Genomic DNA, 26,754 nt, shown 5'->3' on the forward strand with positions numbered 1-26,754 from the left:
TTGATTTTGCTAAGTTTTCAAATGTATCGATAAAATTTTATTTTTTTTTCTGAAAACGTTAACCTTATTAACTGACTTTTAGCTTCTTTAATATATTTAGCATAACTGAACACTATATCAAATATTCAAAAAATAAAATTAATCTAAATCAATTAAAACCTGAAGGAGCAACACTCGTGTTTGGGAATCGATATTATATTACAGATAGAGAGAAGAAGGAAAATTAACCAACAAATTTAAGTAATTAAAACAGAATACTACAAATCACAAATAATATAAGTTAAATTATCAGTTAAAATTTTAAGAATTTTAAAACAAAATTTTTGAAGTAAATAAAATTATAGTTTGAAATTAATTACATACCACTACACTATTTTTTCATAATAATGTCTTTAATTGTAAGTTCAAATTTCACCGCATTTATATTTCCTAATCAGGGTGTTGAAAAATTATTATTATATACAGTAGTTTTAAAAAACAGTTGAAGCCATGTTTCATATTAACAACCGTTAAACTTTTCGACTACACTATGAAATGAAATAACATGTTCCTTTCGTATTATAATTATGCAAATATTATATTGAAAATGTTCTTGTTTTTGTCAAAGAAAGTTAGTAATGTATATTTGGATATCTGCTCCAACTTGAAAACGTGGAATCTCAAATAAAGAAATTTAGTAGGGTGTACATCTTACTTGACGAATGTGTCAGAGGAAGAATAATAAGTTTGTATACGTCTGAAGTCTGATTAGTGTAATATGTAGCTAATTGGCGATATAAGCAATGGATGGGGAAAGGAACTGCAACCCTAATCCATTATCTCCTGGTCCAGTTGCCTCATGAGTGGTGTCTTCTTGTTATCACCTGTGAGGTTCAGACTTGTCTTCGGACAGTTGACTAAACAACAATCAATCAATTTTTAGACAAGTTTTGATTAAACTCTTTTTTCGTAATTCCAGTGGGTTTCTTATAGATTTAGAACCATTGCCCCAACCGATAATACCAAAATGTAATATAGGTTATACCAAGGACAAATAAATTAACATTAAATAGGTTAATAGAAAGATACGAATGCAGTATAAAAGACAATATATAGGATGATTCACGAAGATTGTGTCATACTTTAGGATCTGATTCCTGACATCATTGAGAAGAAAAAAGTTCATATATACATGTGTCCGATTTTGAATAGTTTGGGATAAAATAACGGTTCTTCCATCCATAACACGCATCCTTGTGAACTTCTCTCTGGACGTCTGGAGCTGTGTGTGTTAAATTACATAATGCAACACCGATACAACGTAACTACCTAGCATCCTAACAACGAAAGTTAGAGAATTATGCGCGCTTAGTTCACACTCGGGCGGCTTCATGTACTGTATTTCTGAAAACCGGGTTTAGTTAAGATTTTTCAGGTGAGTAATAATGTGAATGTTCTTTAATGAATTTATAATAGACTAGTAGGCTTACCATTCTCGTAAATAATTTAATTGCTTAAACATTCATGATGTTCACGTTTATGTATAACATTCAGGAGGATGTAAGTTGCTCAATTAAAAAAATTAATTACATGTTTATATCAACTTTTTTCATAACAATTAAGTCATGTATCAGATCCTAGAGTATGACATAAACTTCGTGAATCACTCTGTACGTAACTTTGCGTAATTTATTATTTAATACTGCAATATGTTTATGACATCTAAGATATTGGTCAATTAATAATCCTAGATATTTTACTAATAGAATTAAATAACATGGAGAGTCATAATTTAGAGAAAATGTGCAATTACAGTAGTTTTGTGAATTTTAATATTGTGATAACAGGATAATAGTCTACATATATGGCAGAGTATGATGTTAAAGGAAAGAGAACGACCATTGTTTTAAAAATTTTTTAAAAGATTAAGTGTGAATAAAGCAATTTTTCTATTAATTAAAAGACAATTTTCGGCGCTAAAAGTATTCTTAACGATATACATACATCGGTGAGATCAATAACCATTCAAGTCCAATTCTAGTCATTCAAATTTTTGCAAATTTGAAATAAAATTTTGGATATTTCCACAAGTGTTACGACTTTAAAAGTTGGTATACTACTTTGTCTTGATCTCTAAAACAACCAGAAATATTACGTGCAAAAAATAATAATTAGGTAAGAAATAAAAAAAATGTTTTTTGCATTTTTCTCGAAACTTGTGTAAATTAACTTGAATGGTTATTGATCTCACTGCTTCATACATAGTTTTAACCCAAGGATAATGATGAATCTAGTTTTGTGTTTTACTTCACCTAAGTTCAAATAATTTCAAAAGAGGCCTGACTTATGAATACTTCACATAAATTGTGAAAGAAAGAAAAGAAATGAGTTCTAGTAGAAGGGAGAGGACACGCCTACGTGGAGGAAAAGGGGGGGAGAAGGCAAACTTTCTCCATTTCGTTGTGGGATATAGATATCTGTTGAATTCCTGAGGTGACGCTATCTAACGGAGGCATTTGTAATCATGTCTGCTTCATTTGTTCGACTTGAAGGAATCTTTGGCCATTGTAGCAGCACGTCAGATGTCTTCATAAACTTGTGTGAAGGAGATTCTCGCTGCAAATTAGTTTATTAGGTCTGATTTGAATACTTGCCGCAGTTTCCACAGAAGTGAATGTGTAATTTGCGGCGTGGCTGGCATTCTGCCCACTTGAAGACAGGAAGCACAGCAGTCTGCGATAGTGTCCAGCTTCTCGCTGCTACGTATCTGCTTCCGGACGTCGGCACAATGCAATATTCATCTCTGGTCCCTCACGTCTTGTTGATTTGGGTCATTGATTACAACGATGTAGTGGGACATATCCTGTTCTCTGTAACAGTTCTATCTCCAGCTTGGGCGTGGTATAGATATCTACACCTTCTGATTATAATGTCCTGTTGAACAGATCTATAGATATTCGTTATCATATCTTAATAAAACTGTCATTATTACTGTCATCCTAATTTTCATAGTCATCAGCGTAATCACTACATCCTTCTCATTCGAAATTTTTCTGGTAATTTTCGATTTTCCAAAAATAATTGGTCCTAACATATATAATTAACCACCCTGAAACCGAAAATCGCTTTTTTGAAATTTTTGTTTGTATGTCTGTCTGTCTGTCTGTATGTTTGTTACCTTTTCACGCGATAATGGCTGAACGGATTTCGATGAAAATTGGAATATAAATTAAGTTCGTTGTAACTTACATTTTAGGCTATATGGCATTCAAAATACATTATTTAAAAAGGGGGTTATAAGGGGATCTGAATTAAATAAATCGAAATATCTCGCTTATTATTGATTTTTGTGAAAAATGTTACATAACAAAAGTTTCTTTACAAATAATTTGCGATAAGTTTTATTCATTGAAAAATTTTGATAGGACTGATATTTAATGAGATAAATGAGTTTTAAAATTAAAATAACTGCCATCTAATGCCGTGTAATGAATTAAGAAACAAATGACTACGTCTATAAGGGGCCTTGGACAGCAACAATCGAAAGCTATGAAAGATAGCCTACAGAGAATGTTTCTGTGTTTGTATGAAGTAATATCGGAAGCTAAATTAACCGATTTGTATAATTAATTATTATTTCACCATTGGAAAGTGTAGTTTCTCTAGATGGACATAATGCTATAATGTTATTACAGTAACTTCTGATATAATATAATATAATATAATATAATAATATAATATAATATAATATAATATAATATAATATAATATAATATAATATAATATAATATAATATAATATAATATAATATAATATAATATAATTTAAGTTATTTGAAGGATTCACAACCATAGTGGGCCAAGCGCCATTTATTGAATTACTTTATATTTATTTCTAACGGGTGCAGCGGAGCGCATGGGTACAGCTAGTAATAATAATAATAATAATAATAATAATAATAATAATAATAATAATAATAACAATAATAATAATAATAACAATAATAATAATATTAATAAGAATAATATAATTACAAATACAATTATTATTATTATTATTATTATTATTATTATTATTATTATTATTATTATTATTATTATTATTATTATTATTACAAGTTAAAAGTTTTCGTTATCTCGGTTACCAGACTTCATATGAAGAAGAAAAAGATTTGAATGAGAAAATTATTAAATTCAAAAGAGCAATGGGGATAATTAATCAGATATTCAAGCCAACCTTAGTACAAAAACACACGCGCACCAGAATTTATAAAACATTGGCCAGACCTATACTCTGTTTTGGTAGTGAAGCTTGGACGATTCGTAATATTGATTCATAAAGATTAACGGTGGCAGAAATGAGATTTATGCGTCGTACAGTGGGATACACGAGACTGGATCATATTAGAAATGTTGACATTTTGAAAGAACTGCAGATTGAACCGATTACGGAATACCTACAGAAATACAAACAAAACTGGAGATCACATGTCATCAGAATGCCTCGTTCTACAATTCCACGCCAAATTTTAAATTGCCATCCTGTGGGCAAGAGATCCTTGGGCAGACTGTTCAAACGTTAGCAAGAGACCGTAACGGGCCACTAGGCCCAATGCATGCAAGGATGATGATTATGATGATGATGATGATGATGATTATTATTATTATTATTATTATTATTATTATTATTATCATTATTATTTTCACATTTTACCCTCATCAAATTTTTCTTCCCGAGAATTCAATTAAAAACCCATATTGATTCAATAAAAAAGGTACAACGTAGGGCAGCAAAATATGTCAAAATGGGGAAGTGAAATGGCGGAGATAATAAAAGACTTGGGGTGGGGATTGTTCGAATCAAGGTGACGAAAAGCCAGACTTAGTGCAATGTTTAAGACACAAATAGGACAAAAAGCATGGACCGACATGAATACTAGATTAATAATACCACCATACGTAGGCAGAGCTGATCATATCATGAAGTTTAAATGCAGAAAACAAAGAACAGACGTGGCAAAATTTTCCTTTGTAAAACGCACAATAATAGTAGACTGAAACAGCTTACCTGCGGCAATCTTTCAGAGTGGTCCTCTCAAAATCATTACATTTAAGAAAAGATTGAAAAGATTAGGCAGAAATTTAATTGCAGGTGGAGTGTAATTTAACTGAGTTGTGACATATAATTAATTTTACGTGTAATTATTTAAGGTGATTTGTAATTACTTCAGTTAACAACAGTCGGGTTTAATAGAAATAGGTTTTACATGTAAGTTAGATTTACTTTTGCTTATAGCCTACTTACTTACGGCTTTTAAGGAACTCGCAGGTTCATTGCCGCCCTCACATAAGCCCGCCATCAGTCCATATCCTGTGCAAGATTAATCCAGTCTCTATCATCATATCCTACCTCCCTCAAATCCATTTTAATATTGTCCTCCCATCTACGTCTCGGTCTCCCCAAAAGGTCTTTTTCCCTCCGGTCTCCCAACTAACACTCTATATGCATTTCTGGATTCGCCCATACGCGCTACATGCCCTGCCCACGTCTGGATTTTATGTTCCTAATTATGTCAGGTGAAGAAAACAATGCGTGCAGCTCTGCGTTGTGTAACTTTCTCCATTCTCCTGTAACTTCATCCCTCTTAGCTCCAAATATTTCCCTAAGAACCTTATTCTCAAACACGCTTAATCTCTGTTCCTCTCTCAAAGTGAGAGTCCAAGTTTCATAATCATACAGAACAACCGGTAATATAACTGTTTTATAAATTCTAACGTTCAGATTTTTTTTATAGCAGACTATATGACAAAGCTTCTTAACCGAATAATAACAGGTATTTCCTATATTTATTCCAAGTTTAATTTCCTCTCAAATATCATTTATATTTGTTACTGTTGCTCCAAGATATTTGAACTTTTCAACCTCTTCAAAAGATAAATCTTCAATTTTTGTGATTCCATTTCGTACAATATTCTGGTCACGAGACATAATCATCCTACTTTGTTTTTTTCGGGATTTACTTCTAAACCTCTCCCTCTACTTGCTTCAAGTAAAATTTACATGTTTTCCCTAATCGTTTGTGAATTTTCTTCTAACATAGGCCTATTAACGTCATCCGCATAGACAAGAAGCTGATGTAACCCGTTCAATTCCAATTTCCTAATGACATATTCTAGAGCGAAGTTAAAATGTAAAGGTGATAGTGCATGTCCTTGCCTTAGCCCGCAGTGAATTGGAAAAGCATGAGATGGAAATTGGCCTATACGGACTGTGCTGTAAGTTTCACTGAGACACATTTTAATTAATCGAACTAGTTTCTTGGGCATACCAAATTCAATAATAATATTATATAAAACTTCTCTCTAGATTTCTCTCTCTCTTACCTTTGCTTATAGTAGGCATTATTTATAGCAGAGTCTAGATTTATTGCATTTATTTACAGTCAGAATTAATTTTACGTTTATTTAATCTACGTTATTTTATTGCTATAATAATTGTAATTTATTGCTGTAATTTTTATTGTAGTGTTACTGTATATTATATATCACTGCCACCGGGTGTATACCCAATTGCAGTTCTAATACATACATACATACATACATACATACATACATACATACATACATACATACATACATACTGTACATGTGATATTCCATCATTAACAATAGTCCTTGCAAGGCCATAGTTAAACAATTAGTCGAACAGAGCCAAAGCAGATCGAATAGACGAAAGTATTCTTAAACATTTAGCGCTGGAAGACATTTATATAGCCTCCACGTTCATTTAATACCCATCAGGTGTCAGAACAATATACAAATTTCAAAACCACATATATTGTAAAAGTCATAGGAATAATTAATTTAGCTTTTAGGTCCACTCTAGTACAGCGCTATACACGATTAAGAGTGTACAATAGCCTATTCTAACCCATGATTCTGACACTGGGCAATAGAGAATAACAGCTAGTGAAAACAACAGGCTACACAATTTGGGGGGGGGGGGAGGGAGATGAGGATATTTTGAAGGAACTGGAAGTTAAACCCGTGACTGTTTTCCTGTATGAATACAGAGCTAGTTGGAAGAATCATATAGAAAAAATACCAGAGAGAAAATGGCTGACAGCAGCCTTATGCTATCGCCCTTTCGGAAGATGATTTATTGGAAGACCCTTAAAGAATGCTACAAAACCATACAGACACATAGGGTCATCAGGTCCAAACCTTGAACTGGATGATGATGGTATTGGTTATGATATTGATGATGATGATGATGATGATGATGATGATATGATGATAAAGATGATGATGATGATGATGATGATACAAAACTTTCTATATACAATCATATCATGTGAACTTTCAGCAGAAGGAAAGGTAGAAAATGATGCAGATCAATTATATCATGTAGGTAGGAAGATTTAATTGGAGGAAAATTGTCAGACTCTATTGCCACAGGGAAACGCCTGCGCATGAATCCAAGCACAAAGTAAAATTAGCACATTTACGGAATAACGGGGACTTATACATTATTCTGATGTCCCCACTGGATTTGCTCCCGGGCTGAGAGAAAGACAAAAGACGGAGAGAGAGAGAGAGAGATAACAAAAGCTCTGTCGATATTTTCAATACCGTGTTCATAGATAGCAAACAGAAAGTAACAGACCTTGTTTAAATGCATAATATTTATATTCTAATGCACGTCCTCTGCTTTTGTTGAAATAACTTGAATCCAAAGCCATTAAAAGGGAGATAGAAATGAATAGATAACGAATCAAAACAAAATTAGTTTATTTTCGATTGTCAATTTTTTAATTTCCAAATTCCCTACGGAATACGCCAATCGTTATATATGGCGATACAACATAAATATATCGGAACTGAAATGGAATATCTCTGAAACCGCCTCATGCAATATATAGATAATGCACGCCATAAATACTCAGATATTAATTCGAGCTCTTACAAGCAAACATTCTGATGAGGGCAGATAAAATAGTTAATTTTTTTTCTTTCACCATGTTAATAATGTCAAAAGAAGTGTTTATACAAAGTTTGGTCACTCGACCGCAATTACGAGGGCCGTAAAAAAATAAGTTTGCCATGGCCCATTAACAAAAAGACAACACAATTTCGTTGGAAAAATTTATTGGAACAGACACAGCATCTGTTGAACTATTTTTCAACATATTCTCCACTGGAATTGAGACATTTGTCATATCATGGGATCGACAGAGAGGTGCAGACAGCTGTCAAACGCTCCGATCCCAGGCGGTTGACTTCTACGACACAAGGATACAAAAATTGATTCCATGGTATGATAAATGTTTCTATTCCGGTGGGGGATATGTTGACAAATAGCACAACAATATCTGTATTTGTTTTAATAAATCTTTCCATGTAATTGTGCTTTCTTTTTTGTAAACGACCCCAGGGAAAATAACTTTCTGGACGGCCTCGTAATTACGGTGGAATGGCCAAAATTTGTATAAACACTTGTTTTGAAATTATTAATATGGTGGAAAAAAAAATTAACATTTTTATCCACATGGAAGTAACTGCAAGTTTTTTCATGGAATGAATTAAGGAAGGAACCAATAAACGAACGATGAAGAAATGGCAGAAGAATAAATTGATAGGTAAGCGTAGCCAAGGTCCGCCGCGGTTTATGCTAGCTGATAACCGATTTCGTATGAAGTTGAGTTGTTAGTGTGTTGATAGTTCGACACGTTTTATTGCTCTATGGGTAGTTCATTTTATAGTATGCAAAATGGTGAGAATTATAGTCCCGTCGCTCTAATTTCCGGCAGCCAATCGCGTTGCAGGTCGGCTACATTTAAACGTGTGCGTCTTGTGATTCGCTGATTCATTTCTTAAGGTTCGATAAATACTTAATATAATCGCCCACCATTTTAGCTCTTTAGTTGGCGTTCGCAGAAAGCACACGAAGACGTTATTTGCTGCTCATTATTTGCTGAATTACATTGCGTTTGATTTATTATCATAGGAGTTACGACATGATAATGTTTAACGGTGTTGCAAATAGATTCCTCGTATGGTAGCTCGGCAACGTAAGAACGAAAATGGCAAATGATACTACCTACCTAAACTTTATAGAGCCTTCACTTTCTAAGACGTAAGCAAAGAGGCGGAGTCACGCCGGAAATAACAGCGTCGCGACTATAGATATAATTTAGAACTAGGAATAGTCATTTACGACAGTTCAATAAGAAAAATAAATTCTTACAAATCCAGCGTATACTTCTAACATCCTGCGTAATGTAAATGTACTTAGAAGACAAAAATATCTCCTGACGTCATCTATTTTTCAGCTTGAAATGTTAGATATTTCTCCAGGAACACCAGAATATAAGGGATCATATAGAGAAATGTTTATCTTTGCTTTGTTTGAGAGGAGCACACTCTATAGGACACTGTGGTGAGGAAGAGTCATAATGTGAGGTTATGAGGCATCACCAGCTGGGCGGGAGGGCGAGCGCCATTTATTGGCTGGCCGCCTGCGTCATCATCGAGAATGGCCTCTTGGCAGGGGACGGCTCGTAATGAAAAGAGCGGTGCTCTAGTCCAGAGAGCGCTCTGCTTGAGCGGCAATTGTGTTCCGAGTGGAGTTTTCACCGTTCTTCTCACTTCACGAGAGCAAAGTAACAATGTAACTTGTGGAGAACTACACACAAGGGGCGTGTCTGTGTGCCCCGTGGTTCAAGAAGAGACTCTACTATTCAAAAAGTTTCAAATCTACAGTCGAAAACACAGAAAATAGTTTTACCATGTAAAACACCAATAAATTAACTCATTCCAGGCTTGGAAGAAATATTTCTACGTTGAATGAAACTTTTTGTGAGATTATGCAGTAAGCAGAAATTCGCGATAAAACTTTACAAAACCAAAGTTAAGAAGCTCACACATAATGCATCATTACACAAAAATTCAGTTCTCTATATGTTGTTAGAAACAGTTTTCCACAATTTTATAATTCATTTTGTCTACGAAAAATGTTGTGCAAATATATATAAATAATATATATAGAGGCCATATAAATCCTTTATAAATTCAGATGTCAATAACAACTTATTGAGACACGGTATCTGGATGCGGTTTTCTGCATGTTAATCAAAAACTCTCAAATTTTTTTATGAAAATTTTGTTGGATTGTTGAAATGAGTTTTTTGGTTGCAGGTGTGAATTTTGGTAAAATCTGAAATGTGACAGTGAAGGAGATGTGGACACCTCAAGAGATGGCACAAAGTGTGTGTGTGTGTGTGTATATATATATGTATATATATATATATATTTATTAGTGCTGTTGATCGATCAAAATATTTAATCGATTAACTATTTGAATTTAATCGATTAATCGAAGTTTTGATAGAGTTGAAAAAATGTTTTAATATACTGTAATACATAATTATTGTTAAATTTAACTTGTGTTTGGTGATGAGCATAAGTAATCAATGTTGTAAATCTGTATATACTGTATCGTTATATTACAAAACAACTATTTTAATTACTTACTAACATATTTATTATGAGGCTTATAATTTATTGTGTCAATTTATCCGCGAATTTTTTAGACAAACATAAATAACAAAAAGTATGAAAACTCACCTAGTTAATACTCCTTCATCCATGATTTTAAACATGTGAGTGCATTCACATGCTCCGAATTAAGTGCCACTCTACATTTAGTATATAACAATGTTTCCTGCATCACTAAACACGAAAAAACTTTTTTTTTTCTGTCAAGCACTTCTCCACGATCGTTCAATTTAAATCCAAACGTTTCACCGAGTTTACCTCTCAAATTCTTATATAACATTACACTTTTCACAAACCACAGAAAATTGATTTTTTTTTCTTTATCAAACTAAACACACAATTTTCATATTATACAAACCTAGTACAAAAACTGTAACTGTGGTACAGCGGTCGAAACAGAAAACTGGCCCCTATTGTAATCGAATTACTAGATTTTAGAAAGAGAAGAAGGTAGTTATGCTCTCACTTGCACACAGTATATTTTATAAGGGATGAGGGGGACGAATCCCAGAAAAGTATGTATTTCATATGCTAGGAAGATTCGCTGACAAGGTGGAAGTTTTCTTGGAAAACCATTAAACTTAATAAGGATTTCGCATTGTGTTTCAACTTTCAATAGAGGTAGACTAGGTCACTGTCCTCATATCTCCATCTCTTTCTGAAGCGTTTGTGCAAAGATTTTCCATACACTACCTGATTTACAGTTAGAAAATAACAGTACTATTGTGCTTTTAAGTAAGCAATTTCCGAGGGAAAAATATTGTCGCAATTTTTAGTATGAGTTTGTATTAACAAAATATTAATTAATATCAACTACAACCGATTAATTTTAATCTACTCGATTATTCGATTTAACATTTTTGATCGATTAATCTTACAACAGAAATTGATCGAATAACCGATTAGATTAATCGATTAAATCCCACAACACTAATATATATACATAACATATCTGATAATGCTACTATCCCTTGCTTAACTACAAATGAGCATTTTGCTACTTAGGTGTAAATTTTTCTGACGTTTTGTATATTCGATTCCCTAACCATTTCAAATGTAAATCATTTTACCGTTTAGGTGTGTTTCCGAATTATATAGCCTATAATAGGTTTTGACATATCTGGCATACAATTCACAAGTACAAATTATGAAACAAATCTTATTACACTTGCTAGCAAAAACTAAAGTGTCCTGTTCTGTATTGGTGCTCAAGTATTACATACCTAATAATTATTTCAAGTAACAATAAGGATTTATCATAGGGCGAAAGTTAATGCTATATTTGTTATTTTCTACCTACTCTAATAGAAATGTATAAAACCGTAATTCCAGATAACATGAATACTCTTTTTTTTTTAAGATACTGTTGATTTCTTCGGAAGAATCTCGTGTTGGGACTTACATCATTAATAAACCGTCATTTTTTCGTGATAAAATATAAATTTCGTTATTTTTATTATCATTATGCTACCCTGATTTCGTAGATCTACAAATCCGAAATTTTATTAAATAAATGGAGTTACTGTTTTTTTCCGTTACCGTATTCTCACTAGCAAAAAATTTACTTTTAATATTATTTGTCAAAACTCAGAAATTCATCTCCAGAACTAAATGAAGCATCACTTCAAACCACCTCTAATCCGAGTGCTCATGCAAGAAATCGTCCTCTGTAGCATTCAACCTCAGTTTTCACCGCATCCCTTGAAACTTAGATCCATTCACAAACTTAGTATCGACGTATAAAACACGCCCTGTTTTCCGAACTCATTTTCAAATAAGAAAATGCGTCTTATACGCCGGCAAATATGATGATTCAATGAGAGCTGCTGAGGTGAATCATAAATCGAGCATAAGAATAGTCAGGAAAGTACCGAAGCGAAGGCCGTGTTTGTGTGGCGAGTGCATGAATCAACACCACGTGCACTCCGAAACGTAAACACGAAAGCCATTAAGATAGCAGAGACCCAAATATCAACATGCGGATTCCTAGAAATGCCAACACGCTGTTCTGTTTGCAACAAAATGAGACAGTTTCACAACCGGAAATTCTCAAGAGAAGAAAATGTAGCCTCGAAAAATTCACAAGACATTTAGTACAGTTGTTAACAAGGAAGGGAAATTTCAATGAGAAGTTAAGTATACGACATTTTATATCCATCACTATCATCAACTCATCATCTTCTGTAGGCTTATCTGTACGGATTTCACTTCGGTCTGTTCGACCGACAAAATGTCGCCTACGGGAAACTCGAGAATTTTATTAAAATTGGATGATGTTACTGATAAGTGACAATTACTTAGCTGTTGTTAGTCGCTGTCCAATTCTTACTTCGGTCTGTTCGACCGACAAAGTCGCCAACGGGAAACTCGAAATTTTAATAAAATTGGGTGATATTACTGACAAACGGCAGTTACTTGGGTGTTGTTAGTCGCTGTCCAATTCATCATGTTCTGTAGACATAATTGTACGGATTTCACATACTTTGGTCTGTTCGACCGACAAAAGCTCGCCAACGGGAAACTCGAGAATTTTAATAAAGTTGGGTGATATTACTGACAAGCGGCAGTTACTTAGCTGTTGTTAATCGCTGTCCAATTAATCATGTTCTGTAGGCTTATCTGTACGGATTTCACTTCGGTCTGTTCGACCGACAAAAAGTCGCCTACGGGAAACTCGAGAATTTTAATAAAATCGTGTGATATTATTGATAAGCGACAGTTACTTACAGTTGAATGTCTGGGCAGCAAGTGGAGGGAAGGCCGCCGCAACCCTAGCAAGAGAAAGGATCCGAACCCTTACGCTGTGCAAGAAACACTCGAGTGAACCGGAAGCAACATACGAAAGCCAAGGCTCCAAATTCAGAAGGCTTTAATTTGGAAAATGCCGAAATTTGTTGCACACTGAATAGAAAATGAATCCAGACGGATAGCGTGGAAAACCAAGAGGCATAATATTTATCTTACAATTCTGTTTCCAAGGTACGAGTGACGCCATAGAGAACTTTCCATGTCTAAACGTTACAATTTCACCCTCTTATATATCGAACATAGGTGTTTTTCATGAAAACAATATAAAAACTCTGTCTACGAAGGGGAAAAATATGATTATACAATTGAGGGGGTCAAAAGCAAAGGGGTATTAAGAGCACTTTAGTTACTTTTTCGAAAATAATATGATTGAAAATTTGAATTTTGAATTCATTTTTGTGTGCATTCCAATAAGTCATATAATGATAATACAAAAATGTGAAGTTATGATATTTCCGTCTTTGACTTATTTATTACAGCAAAATATCAACAAAGTTATTTTTGCTAATACACATTTTTGTATTATCATGATTGAAAATGTTTAAGCTTTCGTAATTCCATGATGATTTAATTTTACATTTTAATTTGCGATGTCATCTCTTTATTCTTCATCTTTCACTGTTGCTACTTCTCGTCACCGGAATTCTCTGCCGCCTGAAGTCAAGGGCTGCCGAACTTTAATTTCTTTTAAATGTACTGTCGGTGACTCAGGAGAAGACGAGCGTCGAGTGAGGAAAAATGGTAGTTAATACAGAATATTACGAAAATAGTGCAATACTTGTACTACTAGTAAGTATAAATAATGTTTCCGCTTACTAGTAGTACAAGTATTATACGTGTTGTCGTAACGTTATCTATTAATCACCATTTTTCCTCACCCCGTGCTCGTCTTCTCCTGAGTCACCGACTATAAATTAGAAAAATGTCTTATGATGAGTTGCCAGACTTAACGCGTTGCAAATATTTAATGCTATGTGTTCCAATGTATTTATTTTTTTAAATTATTTTTTGTTTCTTATTTTTATTATGTAATCATGTAAATCGTGTTTATTTATCACTTAACACCAGTATATATCCCACTGTGTTGCTTTTTTATTATTAATCTATTTTTTATTGTGTACATTTTATTCAATTTCTGGTTTAATTATGTGAATCCTACTTACTTACTTGTAATCTAATACTAATATGTATACTAATGTGTTTATTTTTATTTTTACTGTGTACATGTTTTTATTGAATTATCGGCTTCCGTTTTTATGTGATTCATATTTGATTCTAACAACATTAATATGTATTCCACTATGTTTATTTTTATTTTATGAGGTAAATTTTATGTAACTACCTCTTTTGATCTCATTATGTACCTAAATTGTATCAGTATGTAATTACTTAATTCCGATCCAGTTGTATGTTCAACTATGTAAGCAAGTTTTAATCCTGGTTGAGTGTAAGAGAAGGCCTTACGGCCTTAACTCTGCCAGGTTAAATAAAGCCATTATTATTATTATTATTATATTATTATTATTATTATTATTATTATTATTATTATTATTATTATTATTATTTAAGAGATATTTCTTTGCTACTAACTTTTTTTTTTTTTTTTAAGATTTAGCTTACCCTGGATGCACTTACATAATTTTTTTAACGAATTTCAGTTGTACCCCTTTGCTTCTAAGCCCCTCAATTTGTCTTCTAACTTTAAAAATTCCTTCCTGAGAAGACAGTAGTAGATTAAGTTAAATTTCTACCTGTTTATTAACTTCATGCTATCGCCGTTTACATTTAAATTATACATCGTTTGACCCAGTATCAGCTAGCTCCTGAAATTGCTGTCACGTAGGGTACGTGACGTAGGAAAGCTGAAGCTTCCCCTTTAAGACAAGAGTGTGCTTCATTTAAATGTATTCAGACCTTCCCCTCTGCTGCCCCACAAAGCAGAGTTTGGGCACAAGTGATTACCCCGAGTTTGGAGGAGTTGAGGCCGCTGAATTCTCGCACAGAAGCTATGGACATGAGAGATAACACATTACGAACAATAATGATGCATTTCAGCGCCATCTGCGGGTAATAACATTGGACACAGCAGGTGGACGCGGCTGCCAATATCTGCGTAAATGGATACAGTTATAGGTACAAGTATAACACCCACTGATATTACTACCATACTGTGGTCAATTTCCAGCAATATCTAGCGAAAATGGTTTCACTAAAGCTTTTTTTTTATGTAGGTCTAGTAATGAATTTTTGACGGCTTTAATGTCAAAGCAATCAAATATCTCCAACTAAAAGCACACAGGCCATCGGCGTGGTCTAGGGGTTAGAAAGGAGACTCGTGCTCCTAGGCTTTCTAGAGCGTCGGTTCGAATCCACTTCGGTCTAAATTTGTCAGATCTTACGTTTTTCCCGTAAGCTTCACTTTTTTCCTTTTATTTTACGGATTACGTTTTTCTTTACCCCGTAACACGATTTCTTTAGTTTTTCTCACATACTCAATGCAGGGTGGAAGTGAAATAGGCTTGCAGATTTGCAGAGCGATTAGATCATATTTATTTATTTATTTATTTATTTATTTATTTATACTGGTGTAGTTAAGGCCATCAGGCCTTCTCTTCTAGAACACCAGGAATACAAATACAATAATAGAAATAAACAGAGAAAAAAATACACTATATACAAAGTAAAGCTACACAATAAATAAAGAGAGAGAGAGAGAGAGAGAGAGAGAGAGAGAGAGACAGTATAAACAAAGTAAAGCCACACAAAAATATACACAGGTTGCAGTCACACAAACTTTAAATGAGTGATTAAGTATCATAATTAATTGTATCCTAACTGAAGCAGTAATTAGGAGAGGGAGAGACCGATTTATTAGCGAAGTGATATCTCCATATCTTTATTACATGTATTCGCGGGGATGTTCTGGCGACTTCGTTAGAATTAGCTTCCCACACAGGTGTTTCGTCACTTGTCAGCATCGGACAGATTTAGGGCCACCTTGAGCGGGGTTTCGTATAGAGACTCGATGAAGCATAAAACCCTAAAGTTAGACTGGACCCGTGGGAAAGATACTGCCAAGCTTGGGTTTTCCAAAGAACGGGTATTCTTGTGAGATATACAAACTAATTTGAGGTTATGGGAAATCCAAAGTCTAAATTTAGAGATGACATATTTCGCGCCCAATAAGAAGAGATCTTGGTCCAGCTTATGAGGTCACTTTGGACCAATAGGGAATAGATTTTAGGCCAGTTAGCGACGTAGTTTTTAACCAATAGGATAGTTAGTTTTAGCGTAGGATAGGTTTTTATAAATAAGGGTGACGGGGAGCGGAGATCATCAAAACAACTTCACATCGTGTCGGCGGCCCTACATACAGGGCACAATAACTACTTCGTTTGGTGTCGACAGGACTACTATTCCGCTTCGGAGCGGAGATCAATCAAAAACAACGTTTAGGAGCTTCGATCGTAGTGTACGGGACAGAGTATTGAATTTATAGTATCGGATAGAGCTTATTCAGAGCTGCAACTGAGTCGATACAGAATTGCGACCAACGATTGAAGTATAAATCAGCCGGAAATACATACTCTAGGGTTTACCAAGTGAATACGACAATAAACTTATAGTTTTGGAATTTACACTGCCTTTTATATAAGTAGCCGGCTTGGGATTATTCCCGACATCAACCTACACCACAACCGTACCTCGGCTACCCTGAGTGAATCTCACGCAACATCGAGACGCACCCACCCTCAAATGGCGCCCAACGTGTGGTCACAATAACCACTCACCCTCAAATGGCGTCCAACGTGGGAACTCAATAACGACGCCCACCCACATAACTAATTATCTAACATAAACAGGAAACTTGCAATTTTAATCCAGATTGAAAAAGAAGACAAAAAACACAAATCAATACCTCTACCAATACCTAAAAACATTAACTAAGACAAAATTTTCCAATTTAATTTTGAATTGTGATAAAGTCCGGCAGTCCCTGACGTCATTAGGTAACCAGAAGCGAGGTATTTCTACAGTATAGGAAGATGAGTATAAAGACGTTCTATGATGAGGGATAGAAAGAAGTTCTTGATGTCGGTTTCGAAGAGTTGTAAGAAATTTAAAGCGCGATAACAGATAATTCGAAGTAGAAGTATGCATGATTCTAAACAGAAGAGACAGTGAATGTATTGTTCTTCGTTCCTTCAGACGCAACCACGAAAGTAACTGGAGGGAAGGTGTTATATGGTCAAATTTACGAGTATTGCAGATGAATCGTATGCACACATTATGAACATGTTGTAGTTGTATGTAACAAAAAACTATAATATCACATTTGTGGAAAGTTACCTAATAGTTTTTTTTTCAGAAAAAAATTCAAATATTTAACAATCTTTTATTCGGTAACTACTACGAATAGGATCGTGACTTTTGTCCATATCGACAGAAAAACTAAAATAATAATTTATCCCTCTGGCGTATTTTAATAGTGTGGACGATTTTCGTGTAAATCTAATTTTAAAAAATCTCATGTAGCGAGACACACCGACTTCTTTGACCCCTTATATGTATATCACGAAAAGAGTGTGTTAACGACGATGAATATTTTGAAATGTAAGATATAACATTTAGAAGGGAAATTTGTTCAATGTATTTTTTGGTTGGTTATGTAACGATGTTGTACCAGCTACTGCGTTATTTAGCGTCGATGAGATTAATGATAGCGACAGGTATTTGGCGAGATGAGGCTGAGGATTCGCTATAGATTACTCGACATTCGTCTTACGGTTGGGGGAAACCTCGGAAAAAACACAACCAGGTAATCAGCCCAAGTGAGAATCGAACCCATGCAACTCCGGATCGGCAGGCAAGCGTCTCAGCCGGCTGAGCTACGCCGGTGGCTCTCTCTATACTCATTATTACATACTCGTATTATATGAAACAAATTACACAAATTTTCATTCCAAACACGCTACAAAGAACACATTAAAGCTATAACCAGAGGACACAATACATCTACATACGCCGATCACATAACCAATACTAACCATACATACAGTAACATAAATACGGACATGGAAATCTTACACACACAACCCAAGAACCAAAAACTCAACACACTGGAACAATATGAAATATACAAACACACTAAAACACACCCCGATCAAATCCTCAACACACAGATCACTTTCAGTACACACACACTATTCGACTCCACAATTCAACACCTTCCAACTATAAAAACACACCCTCCTAACAGGCAGAGAAGTTCGAGATGACGCCGCGATCTAGTAGGCTCTGATGATGGTGCGTGAAGCACTGAAACAGCTGTAAGCCGGACAGATATTTCATATTTAACACGAGTAAGTCCACTAGTTCATCAATTAAATTTTCATATATTTGAGTATAAGTGCATATCCCAAAAATTAATTTTGTTAGAGTTTCATTTCTTACTGGTTGTTATTAGTAATAGAATCTGTGAAGTAGATTATTATTTAGTGTTTCTGTGATTAGTTACGTTGGAAATAAGTTATTGGTTTTAAAAAATCACTCTAAATTAAAATTAAGAATTTTTGTAAAATACTTGAAATTCTTACATATCTATATTATCGTGATTGTTGGAATAAACTATTCGAAATTAAATTGTGTTTTAAGCGCATTGGTAGTAGTACTTGTTTGCTATGAGTGTGTTACCGTACTGATCTCTACACACGCACATAAAATAACCGCAAACTACCCATACCAACACATGAACATCGTTTTCATCATCATACACAATCTCGCTATCGTGCTTGTGGAATACCATAATCAGTGACATCAGAAACTTTCGGAATTTAACAATATTCAAATACAAACTTAGAAAGCATTTCCTTACTGAGCAGAGTGCAATGTACTAAACTGAATAATTTAAATTTATTGTAAATGCTACGAAAATGTTTTTTTCTCTCTATTGGTACGGAGGAGACACCCGAAGGCTTACACCGCAGTAAGGCTTATTGTGCTTACCACTCCTATTCTGAGAATGATTGGATAGCCGAACGGCCGAACTCTTGTACAAGTATAGTATGTGAACTTAACCCAGGCTATGGTATAGATGATATGTGAATTAATGGTAGCAAAATGAGTCCGAAGTCCAACGACGAAAATGGTTGAGGGAAAACTCGGAAGAAACCCAACCAGGTAACTTGCCTCAACTATGATTTTAACTCGGACCTGTTCGTTTCATAGTTAGATGTGCTAACCGTTACTCCACAGCGGTTGACTCCGAAAATATGTCATGTTTCTCTTGGAATTTGTGCAATCATTTACTTACCTTTAGATGATTAGTTATTTTCTTTAAAGTATATACAACTAAATATTAATGTACTTTTCTTTACCTATTCCGATTTTAACTTTGTACCTGTATTTTTTTCTCCCCTTATTTGCATTATTTGCGTCTTTTATTTTTATATTAATTCCAGTTTTAATTCTTTTCCTTAAGTACTTCTTCTCTCTAGCATTTTTGTTTTGTTTTTTTACTTTTGCATTCCTGATGGTGTGATACAGGAGGCCTGATGACCTTAACGTCACCATATTAAATAAATAAATAAATAAATAGATAAATAGATAAATAAATAAGTAAATAAATAAATAAATAAGTAAATAGATAAATAGATAAATAGATAGATAAATAAATAAATAAATTCATATGTAAATAAATAAATAAACAAATAACCACATTACTAAATAAGTAAATACATAAGTAAATTAAGAAAGTAAATAAAAATGAGTAAATACGTCATGAATAAAAAATAAATAAATAGGTTAATAAATAATTAATTAATTAATTAATTAATTAAATGTGACATAATAATTGTTTAATTGTAACGTAAGTGAGTTCTGGAAGCCTATAAAAAATTATCAGCCAATAACAATTTGTTTTGAGATGTATGCACTGTAATATGACACTTAAAAAATACATATTTATTTTTAACGTGCCGTCTCACCAAAAGGTATATTGCTTAAAGACATATATAATAATTCATTCATAATTCTTTTTTTTTTTTTTTTTTGATATTGTATTTTACTAAAGAAAATATATGAAATTAGAAGTTATGTAGCAGACATTAAAATATTCGTAAAGGAGGCGTTTAAACCCTATAGAAATTAATGGAATTATGACTGCAACTCCTTGTGCACTTGATATTTTCCTGCATTCACGTATAGACATAAGTCTCTTTAATTATGAGTAACCTCAAATGAAATACGACGTCATATAGAGGGTACAAATAATAATTGATGTTAGGGAACGCTGCTTATTTTCAGCAACAAATTCTGCAAGTGCTGCAGCAGATTCTGGTCCATTGGTTTTTATACGTTGCGACAGCCCTGTCGATTCGTTACACGAGCCCTCCCTTATCCCATTTCGCATGGAGATCCCACTTTATGTTTCGGGCTGTAGGCTAGGGTTACGGGTTTACACTACGTTATAAACTATAAATTTATTTTACGCACAGGTTTCAGTTAGGTTATAAACAGCGGCGTTATACTGCTTTCTATTTTATTAACTCTAACGTACGCATGGAATGAAACGTTATCGTAAACCCTATCCCATTTAATAAATTGGGAACACTGCACTAATTCCTTCAATAAAGACTTCTGACACGTTTAGAAGATCAACGATGTAATAATAATTTGAACTCCTTCGTTTCACTTTCTTCACTATACGAACTACATTCATTTAACTACGAAACAATTAGCCCGAGAATGATACACATGACATTATTTTTATTAAAATATCAATGAATCTTAAAGAAACAATCAATGACGACCCACTTTAAAACAAGACCAATGTTTTCCTGCGTAATTTTGTTGCTCGGAATAAATTGCTACGTGACATAACATAATAATGGATAGGCCTACACAAGGAAAAATATTTTCCCCATCCAATGAATAAATGAACGACAAAGTGAATCAGAGAATAAATAAATATATAAATCCAGTTCAATCCAATAAACCATTTCTCTTCAGTCCAATAAATAAATAAATTCACTTTAGTCAAATAACTAAATCAATCCAATTCAGTCCAATAAACCATTTCTCTTCAGTCCAATAAATAAATAAATTCACTTTAGTCAAATAACTAAATCAATCTAATACAGTCCAATAAACCATTTCTCTTCAGTCCAATAAATAAATAAATTCACTTTAGTCAAATAACTAAATCAATCCAATTCAGTCGAATAAATAAATAAATTCACTTTAGTCAAATAACTAAATCAATCCAATTCAGTCCAATAAACCATTTCTCTTCAGTCCAATAAATAAATAAATTCACTTTAGTCAAATAACTAAATCAATCCAATTCAGTCCAATAAACCATTTCTCTTCAGTCCAATAAATAAATAAATTCACTTTAGTCAAATAACTAAATCAATCCAATTCAGTCCAATAAACCATTTCTCTTCAGTCCAATAAATAAATAAATCGATCCAATTCAGTCCAATAAACCATTTCTCTTCAGTTAAATAAATAAATGAATGAATAAATAAATAAATAAATTAATTAATTAATTCACTTCAGTCTAATAAATAAATCAATCAATCCAATTCCGTCCAATAAACCAATCGAACAAATTTAATAAATGAATCTAACAAATCCAATAAATCAATGGAATCAAATCCAATAAATCAATCGAATCAAACCAAAACATTATTCTTGGTTATTCGACCAAACACAATCAACCAAAGAAATCAAACACAATCTACCAAAGCAATTAAATACACTCCATCACAGCAATCAACACAATTCATTAAATCAATCCAATAAAACTAGTTCAATCCAATCAAATAAGTTCAATCCAACCAAATGAGTTCAATTCAATAAAATGAGTTCAACCAAATGATATTTCAATCCAATAACATCAGTTTATTTCATACAAATCAGTCCAACAATTCAAACAAATCAGTTCAATCAAATAAAATCACTAAAATAAAAAAAAATCAATCAAATAACCAACTCAATAAATGGAATCAACCATTCAATTTAATACATCCAATCCATCAATCAATAGAATGCTTTCATTTAATACTTCCATCAACCAAACAAACAATTTATTCTAAAGGCTTCACCCCGTCGCTTCAGCCATGTGTCTCTTTCTCCTGCTGTTAGTTGAAGTTCACTATAATTTTATTGTGACACTGCATTCCAATGAATATATTTTATGTATTTTAATTTAGTGAAGTAACAGTTAGCGCGTTTGACCGCGAAACCAGGTGACTCGGGTTCGAATCCCGGTCCGTGCAAGTTACCTGATTGAGATTTTTTCCGGGGTTTTCTCTCAACGCAATACGAGCAAATGCTGGGTAACTATCGTTGCTGAATCCCGGATCATTTCACCGGCATTATCATCTTCATTTCATTCAAAACTGAGATGTTGATATATCGTCGTAAAATAAACCTACTAAAAGAAGTTTAGTCCTTCCATTTTATTTCTTGAAAATTATTATCCTCTCATATATATTAACTAAAAATGTGTTTTGTCTCATTTTGTGACGAATGAATTTTACTTTCCTTTCCTCTAATTTCTTCCTGTAAGTACCCGGTGTATTTAAATGAATATCGGAATTTTAAGGTTGTATAATTTCTTTCACCTGCGATATAAAATAATAAATCTTACATGGAGTGAAAAAGTAAATACGGCACATACCCAACCAGTAGTCTAATTATTCCCACCCTGGTGTAGTGTAATGGCCGCCCCAGCAGCAACAATCCTGTGTCTCAAGCCAGGTAGGGTGGCAGATAGTGGTGGGACATAATCCGATCTTTGACATATCCTCAGAAGTCATACGAGATGAAGTCAGGGGACCTTGGAGGCTATGTTCTGATCGTGACGACCGATCCAGCGATGGAGGAAAACTTCATTCACATATTTCTGAACTTCGTTAAGAAAATGAGGATTAGGTTGTACCGTCATGCTGCCAAATGATATTCTGTAATGTGTCCTGCATCTCGGGAGTCAACGCTATCTTTATCAGTGGCACTGCCAGGCTACAGGGTGAGGTAACAACTTTTTGCGCGTAGAATTAAAATTTTTTACAGCTGCTCTTTCATTACATTAAGGCAGTAATGTCAGAGTTGTAAGCTCCAAAACCGGTTGTGGAGCTAGATCGGAGCGTGAAGTTGCTTATGTCTGTGGAAACACCGGAGCACGCAACCAGTCTAGTGGAGCGCCCCGCTCCGTTTAGTCTCTGTCTGACAACGCTGCATTAAGGACACTAGCACCTATGTTTGTTTACATAGCTATACAAATCACTTAAATATTCTTTTGTGTATACCCGGTAGGCTACTATTTTCATATACTCTCTTTAACATTCAATGTTCAGATACCTCTCAATAAAAACTATAAAATCGTAAAGATTGAAATTATTTGGTAAGGGAAATAAATTAAAATATTAATTATTACGATGGAAAGAACACTTAGAATGTCAGATACAAGATTGTTCACACAGATAAGGAAATATCGACCCATGGAAAACAAATCTCTATGCAGACCAGGAAGAGTTGTCTGGAAGATCTCTGAAGGCGAAACAGTAAGCTGCCTGTACCATGAAGTTAAGGAGAATTACGACAAAGACTTAAATGGGAAAACAGGAAGCGAAAGGTCTCTTAAAAGAGGGCCGAGAATGAATAGGGAAAACAGACAGGACAGCAACAGTGGTAGTAATAGCCTACGCATTAATTGTGCTTACGTGAAAATTTTGTACTATAAAAAACTGGAAACGCATTCGGCATAAAAATTGATCTACAATGACCTATTTTGTATCTGACAATCAGGCCTAACAGAAGTTCTGTTTATATAACTAGAATTCATCATGCTAAAAAGATTAACTCGACGAGATGGATGTAGTACAGAAACGAACTTAAAATGGAGTTCATTTACTAATGAAGTTGTCGGGTGTGTCACTTTTGTTTTCATAAAGTTCAACGCTGTCATTTGGCATTTCCAAGTGACAAAGCGCCGAAATTTGTAGGACGTATGTGACTTCCGAACGATATTTAATTTCAGGGTAGCACGACTCGTCACCATTCTCGTCACGTCCGCATTTTCGACACTGTGCATTCTGTTCATACGTGGCGGCAGCTGGCAGACAGAGAGATGAATGCGGGGCGCTCATCTGTGACACTTCCCAGCCTTGTTGCGCTGCAGCATGGTAAATAAACACAACCCACCCCATCCACCCTCCACTTCGATTACGGAGTAAAATTATCGGTGCTGGAGTAACGGATGGGCATCAGTCAGCTGATCCACATCTCTATCATATTCACTCTTAAAAAAGAATTTCCATTATCTGATGCATTCGTTATCAATCAGAATCAAAGTCGTTTTGATGTGTTTCAATATTAGCTTGTAATGAGGAGCATGATCGGGGGTTTTTCCAAAATGCTTCTTTTTGTGGGAAAATTATATAACCAGGTAGCATGTAATCGAAACTTTAAAACTAAAGTTGCCACTATGAAAAAAATTCAAACAAATTTCGTTACTATAATAATATCACGTGAATTGAAAGAATTTTATTCTATTGTTTAAATGTTAGTCTACGAAGTATGTATATTTGTGATTTATGTATATTTTTTTCTATCTACTTTTCTTAAAATCTGATCGAAGTATAAGAAGTTTAAATGATATATTAGAAACAACAGAGACTTTTATTTTTCTAAATTACCGGTATGTATAATATGTGTAATACTCTGGTATCAGCATCTTAAATTTTAATTCAGAAAAAAAAATATTTTTGTGAATCATGTAAAATTTTATTTCATTTTCAAGTCTTTTATCAAAACGGAACTGTCCTTGAACACGAGCTTTGCTCTTTCGGTGTACTTTCCTGTAGCATTTTTATGTGCGATATGTTATTATTAGAAAAGAGAATTCCACGCAAATGCATGTTTTATAGGAACATAGAACATAGCTCAAACCTAGTACTTATCTATTTCATTACTTTTCGTTTCCAAATATGTGTACTTTTTCCGTGCATATTTGCATGTTTTGGCCTTTTTGTGGATAAAAACATGCTGAATGCATGTTTCAGCAATTTTTAACTTAATAATGCATATAATATATATTATATTCAGTTTAAGTGTATGTTTTAATGGTTTTGAGTGGAGACCTCAGTTTCTCGATTTTTATGTCCCTTATTTTAACTTCAGGAATCAGAACTAAACAAGGAAAAGAAAAAAACCGAAATAACAGAAAAATTAAATAAAATGTTAAGATTTTGACAAAATGTTAGAGGACTTTTTCCTTGACGGAAGTTCACTTTTACAAATTTTACCGACGATCCTCTACAGCAGTGGTCGTCAGCACTCGCTGAAATGGGTAAAGGGTAAGCGGAGCCGTCCCGTGTGCCCCGTTGTGCATTAGGAAGAGGTAGAGAGCATACCCGCTAGCAGCTACGAGTGCACCATAGTGCAGTGTGTTCTCTGCAGTAAGAGACGCTAGCCCCAGGGTGCTCTGTGCTGATGACTGCTACTCTACAGACTATGTGTCATAAATGGATTTATTACATTGGATATTTTGATAATAGTAGAGAGTAAATATAGCGGATTCAAGGAAACTGCCGACAAATAATTTAGGTCAAGAGCACCCTCTTTCAGGGAGATTGTAAATTCTTTTCCTTTTACAGTACTAATAGCAATTCCTCTAAAATTGGAATCATTCACTAAACTGCCTTTGCAGTGTGTGAACCTCGTAAGTGATTAATGTGTTTATTCTGTTTGCGTGTGTTAATGTGGTTCTTACATGCTTCCAATTAAGGTTTCTCCATTCGTATAAACTGTACTAAAGAATTTCAAGTCGACCAGTATCTCGTATCTGCTTCACTTATTGCAAGAATCCAAAAAAAGGAAAGAATCTGCAAACAATTCCATACATCCCTGAGTTATGCTCGTGGGAAAGTGGGTATAGCGGCGAGAAACAAACTGGACAGGGTCATAAATACGAACCCGGACTACGGATTCTTTTTTTCAATAAAGAAGGTTATTTGTGGCGAAAAGTTGAATGAAGTATTTGACCTGACATTGTGACAAATATGTTCATGCAAGTTTGCACCCATAACTTCATGCGCTACAGAGAGGTCATTCTCTGCCTAAAAAAACATATTGACTGACAAATGCAGAAACCTCACAGAAACCAATTTAGAAATGTTGTTAGGATATTAACTATACAAAAAAACGTGAAGTGAAATAAGAATTTGGAACAAAAATGGAAGTGCGTATTTTAATATATTTTTCGCTTGATCGTGCATATTTCATAGTTTGATAGTGAATGAATCCATATTTTGGGATTTTATAGTGCAAAGAATTCTCGTCTCTAGCATTATTAAATAAATAAAATAAATTTTGTGTGACTTTACAATATACTGCTCCGTCG

Source organism: Periplaneta americana, chromosome 13 (genome assembly GCF_040183065.1).
Source record: "Periplaneta americana isolate PAMFEO1 chromosome 13, P.americana_PAMFEO1_priV1, whole genome shotgun sequence".
NCBI classification, from domain to species: domain Eukaryota; kingdom Metazoa; phylum Arthropoda; class Insecta; order Blattodea; family Blattidae; genus Periplaneta; species Periplaneta americana.